Raw genomic sequence first — 6,000 nt, 5'->3', positions numbered from 1 at the left:
TGTACAGTCTTGTAAAAGTTCATCTGATATATTCTCATTGTGGTTGTATCTTATAAATAAAACAGGTAGTTTTTGTTTAGTATTATTAGGCATATCATTATTCTGTTGTTCAAGTGTGGTGTCAAATAACTGATTAACATTGAAGTCGCCCCCCAAGAATTCTTCAGCCACGACCTGGGGCAAAGTAGTGACTGTTTCTAGTTTGTTGGATTAGCATTTGTACTAGGTACTGACACAGATTGAGGTTGTGCATCAGGTGTCATTTCTATTATATTCACATTCGGATATTGCCTATTATGATCTCCAAACTTTTGCGGTTGTTGTTGCTGTTGCGCATTATAACTTACCTGTCGGTCGTAAGGTATGCTCCAATTTTGACCTGGTGGCTGCTGTGGTAAAGCAGAGTTTGAATGAAAGTACTGATCGTTACGAGTCCAACCTGGATGCTGTCTTGGCTCGTAGTTATTATTATTTCTATTTCTGTTTGTGTTTTTGTTATTACCTTTGTATCCGTTGTTACCGTTGTAGTTATTACCGCGGTGCCTTTTGTATGGATTGCCGCATGAAATGTTATTACTGTTGTAACTATTGTTTGTATTGGAATACGCGTGTTGATTTTGATTTCCGTACTGAGACGGCATGTGAGTTTGCTGTTTTTGTTGTACTGCGTATCCAACTGTGGGCGCGCCAGAATTGTGTTGGCAAGCCTGCATGTTTTGCATACCACTAGTGTAAACATTGTGACTGCTATTTTGCCGCGCGAAGCGCTGATCTTCATGTAACATGTCAACCAAATCTAAAGCTGTTAAAAAATAATCTGAATCGTCATCCGGGATATGTAGGAGTTTTTCTTTAATGTTGAAAGGCAATTTGGCCTTCAACGCACGGAGTATATCACGCGTTGCGACTGGTTCGTCTAAAAAATGTCCCATGTTCAAGTATTTTTCAAAATATCTGCGTAAGTTGCCATTTTTACTGTTAAAAGTTTCAGGTTCTAAAATTTGTCTTCTGAGTCGCTCCTGGACGGATTGCGACCAGAATTTGTTCAGAAAAGCACGCTCAAACTCACTGTACGTGGTACATACGTCAGATTGACTGTACGCCCAGACAGCTGCATCGCCTTGGATGTAACCGACAATATATGAAATCTTTTTCCGGTCACTCCAAGTGCGTGGAAATGCGTTACTAAAAGATTTGAGAAAAATCACCGGATGAATGGTTCGTTTTTCTGGGATAAAAATCTGAAATTGCCTGTGTTGCATTAAGCTTTCGTCTTCCTTTGCATTATGATATGGATTTGTCCCACTGTAATTACTGCTATGTCCAGCTGGCGAGTAATTACGATAATGTTGCTGTGGTTTACCATGATAATAGCTTGTGTTTGTGTTTCCACATCGTGGTATGTGTTGTAGTCGTGGTGTGTTTTGTTCTTGTGTATTTGTCGTGTGCGGAATGTGTGTATCATACTCGAATGTATATTGGTTTCTGAACTGTACATTTTGACTGATATTTTCGTTACATTCAGACTGTGGTCGATCGGTGAATTGTCTCATGGGTGCAGTGACGGATTGTACTGCGTCACTGATCAGCTGTTTGTTATTAGTAATGTATTGCGCTACGGAGTCGTGCACCATTGTTGGTAAATTTTCACGTAAGCATCTATCAAAATGTTTGTCTTTGTTCTCAACCCAATCATGAAATTCTTTATTAATATTTTGAAAATGAGCTGTGGCATCAGATTGTAAGATGTCAGTCAGGTGTTGTTCAACATTGTCAAATTTATTCTGTACGTCAGTAATTCGTTTTTCAAGGTTGTCATGTACTGAAGGATATGTTTGAATTTGTTCAGTAAGAACTTCACACGTGACATTAAGGTTTTTTACTTGTGTCTGTAAAAGTGCTACTTCAGTTGTAGTCTTTTCTTGTCTCGTATTGAGCTGGGAAAATTTAGTACTGAGTTCGGTCATCTGTTTGGTCAGTGTGGCGTCTATAAGTTCTACACGTTTACATAAAGTGTCATTACCTGTCTTGATTGCTATGAGATCAGATTTAATTTCGTCATTTTATGTCTTTAACTGTGTCTTTAAGGTTGCCATGTTTTCCGCGTTCTGTTTCATTAGCATTTGTAACATGTTGGCAATGTTTACTGTTTGCAAGGTCTCTGCCCCCGCCGCGTCATTAGACGTGACGTCATGTATTAACATGGGCTCTGACTGAGACTTTGAAATTTTTGTGGTGGACGGCCTATTGTCAAAATTTCCGTTAACACTTGCGTCAATATTTGATGAATCGTCACTACCAGTTGCTGTCGTAAAGTCATTTTCTAACATTTGTCTCTCGTCCGAGTCGGATTGCGTCTGAATAGTATGTCTTTGCTGTTCCATCTTTGCGTATTGCCTTCTAGTTATGACCATGCCACACGTGATATATGTTTAAAGAAAATAATGTTTGACACTGGTTTTAAAATAAAATGCAGTTGAGCATGAATCGCTCGTAGCAACAATGGCTGTTCGTTAATTTAGAAATGTAAACTGAAGATGGGATTATTGTTAATGGCTGCTGGCCATGTTACATGATATCGTATAGAAGTCGGCCATATTGTACACTCGTGTATTGGTATTGTTGCATACGTTATTGTTTAGGGAAAAGTACTGAGAATGAAATTTATCACTGAAACTGTTATGCGGAAAAGAAACACTACAGAATTTACTGAAAAGCTAATACACTGAATTATACGTCTGGTCAAGCCTGCTAATGCAAAGATGCTGCGTCTTACCTTATTTTGCTGGAAGCTTCTTTGCGTCTTCCGGCAAAATTTCAGAATTGGAAAATATCTTCAGATTTTGTTATCTCTCATACATTGACGTCCAGGTCCAGAAAGTTGATTTTTTACATGAAACAAAGAGAACAATGTAACAAATGACAAAATAACAAGTCCGACACGCAGTCGCCAATATAAAATAAATAAAATAATGAAAAATATTTAAATATTAATTATTCTATCTGTATGATGGTGATTGGTTGTAATTAATATTTGCTTATCTGGAACGTGGACGATTAATTATTCGGTATCAGACGCTTGACAATGGCTTTCTCGTAAAGGCAATGTTACTCGTAGTTGACCGTGAAATAAAACTGAATAATCGGACTTCGTAATTAAATCGTTTCCAAAGACTGCTGCGGTAGGTGCGGACTCATAATCTAAATCTCAATATTACAATAATTTGCCACCCATGCCAATACGTCGTACAGAGGTGATTGTCTACTAAACATAAAAAAGTTACACAGTTAGTTAAATCAGATATATTCAATGAATAAGCCTACAGTTCATAATCCTACTTACTTTTATAAATATAAATTCTTTACAGAATCGAGTGCCTAGTCTGGTTGCAACTCGCAGTATTCTTCTATAACATGAAAAATGGCGGTGTGCCAGACAATAGAATAAAATACGTGCTTCTCGCACCACTTCTACCAGAGCTCTCCCTTTCTTAATCAAACATAAGAGTAACGTAATTGTGCTTTTGTTTTATCAGCGACACAGCGCTGCAGTTGTGTGCCATAGGCTTTATTTATTTGTGACTGATTATTTATTTAATTAGTATTTCGCGTTTCCACGGAAACTCACGCTCGGCATGCAAATGTGCCTTTATAGAGTACAGGATTCGGAATGCCTACGCACTAAACAACTTCGGACGTCTGATTACTTTGCAGACGAGTTAACGTCCGTAATATCTGACGTTAAGCATGTAAGCGAGAAAAAGTTTAGGAACGCTTTGAAATTATTCTTAACGTGTGTTCGAAGTCGCCAAGTGCTCAATCTCAAATGGTGGGTGAATAACGTTTGCGTATTTCAGCGCCGTGCGTTACGCCTTAAGTTTACAACTGTCATACTTTTCTTACTGTGTGAAAGCCGTAACGTCAGGTTATACGTCTGAATGAGTAGCTTACATTTTAGATGTTTAAATTCGGCCATATTAAGCGAAATATTGAAAAATAAACTTCTGTCAGCCCTGCAAGCCGCTAGATAGACAATCTGGAGTCACTCTCGACTGGCGGTCCAGAATTACAGACAACCACGGCTGCTGGAATCAGCGGCAACAGACGCCGTGTCGCACTAAAACTCTCTCAGCCCGAAGTGCTGACTGTTTGATGGTTTCTGCATACTTGCGTCCTCTACGAACATTGGTTATTTCGTTGCAGTGACGTAACCAGGAACGGGTGGTTTTCGTTTCCAACAACTGTGGTACGAGAAATCTGCAGGAATCGACAATGGTACATCAAAACACTGCCCGACTGAATGTGGCGCTATTTTCCGTTCGTTGCACGCTATTCTCACTCAAGGTATCAGCGATTAAACGGCTGTAACAAGGCGATAAATAACGTGTAATGGATTATTAAACACTGGACGCACTAATTTAACAAACTATTCGCCATCCCTAATGTTCGTATCGATCCTAATTGTTAAAGTAAGACAATGTATTAAACAAGAGCAGTTCCGTCGTGAGTTACGCGACAAGCCACACAAAAGCGAGCAGAACGACAGCCGCGGCTTCCAAGTAACCCAGTGGAGCCCGGCCGCCCGCCTCACCTGTCTCTGGTGTTCTCGCCGAGAGGCGGGACTGCGCCGCACGCCGCCACACGCCTGGCCGCTCCGCCACGACTGGGCCGCACAGACAGCCGGGGCGCGCTGCTGCCCCATTTCTCCCCCCTCCCCCCCCCCAACACTAACTACACGCTGACGTCACGGGGCGGCGTTGATAGCTAGGCATGCGAGGGAACGGCTGCAGCAGAGACAGCGAGGCGTCTACGTCCGTGTCGGCACTGCCGGACCGCCAGCGTCCACCCACGCCACAGTCCGTTCATCTCGTCCCGTGCTATACAGCTGGTAACAACCCCCCCCCCCTTCCTACATGGGGCTCCCAAAACCGGATTTCGTAAACCGATTTCCCAATACCACTTCTGGTGAACGCAACAATGGAACCAAGACGCTGTATTTTCGTCACGGGATGAGGATAGATGCGAACAGAAGATCGTATTCGTACTTACGCATTAGCTATTCTCAGTCATATGACACATTTGTAGTCGATGCAACCGACGTGATGGTGTTGGGTCCCTATGGGACTAAACTGCTGACGTCATCGGTGCCTAGGATTGCACACTACTTAATCCAACTTAAACTAACTAACACACTAAGGACAGCACACACACCCATGCCCTACGGAGGACTCGAACTCCCAAAGGGTTGGGCCGTGCAGATGCAACCGACGCGATGTCTTCGGACTGTTGCAGACAACAGTCAGAAGCAGGCGGCAGTTACAACACAGGCTTCGGCGAGCTCGTTTTACTGCGCCCCATTGTCTGTTGGCTGCCGTGTGTAAAACTAACTCGTGCCCCTTAATACGAGGAGAAGAAAGTGTTCTTCCTCTAAAACGGTGAAAGAAGAGTTCCCTTTCTTGAAGTACACCACGACTATACAAACATACACTGTGTCGTTCGGTGTTTCTCATTGAACATGGCGTACGTGTCGATAAAACACAACACACAAAGAAAAATAAGCACCTGTTGCCAGTTTTTGCAAGAATTTCTAGCAGCGTAACTTTCTTTTCGAGTACGAATAAACTACAAACCGAGGAAGACTTTGGCGTATCAAGTTGAAAATTATGTCACATTCTAGCGTCGATGGCGTGATGGCATTGGAAAAGTTTTGTGCTTGTGGGTGAAGCCAGGGAAAAGTTACGGCCACGTATGTGACACGCTTGGACAGTCGAAACGACGAGCGGTCAAGAATGTCTTTTAGATCTGACGACCAACATGCATCCATACTTTCAACGCCTGCAAGGATTTTAAACAGGTTTGTACAGTCATTTGGGTTAAAACTGTTTCTTTTGAAAGAGAGTGTTTAAGCATTCCTCATCGGTGCGTCACTGGGCAACCTGTAACAACATTTGTTCCACGTGTCAGTCTGCAACCACTTGCATATTAAGCACTGCCGATAAT

The sequence above is a fragment of the Schistocerca piceifrons genome, chromosome 11 (assembly GCF_021461385.2).
Source record: "Schistocerca piceifrons isolate TAMUIC-IGC-003096 chromosome 11, iqSchPice1.1, whole genome shotgun sequence".
In the NCBI taxonomy this organism is placed as follows: domain Eukaryota; kingdom Metazoa; phylum Arthropoda; class Insecta; order Orthoptera; family Acrididae; genus Schistocerca; species Schistocerca piceifrons.
This window is presented reverse-complemented; position numbering follows the sequence as displayed.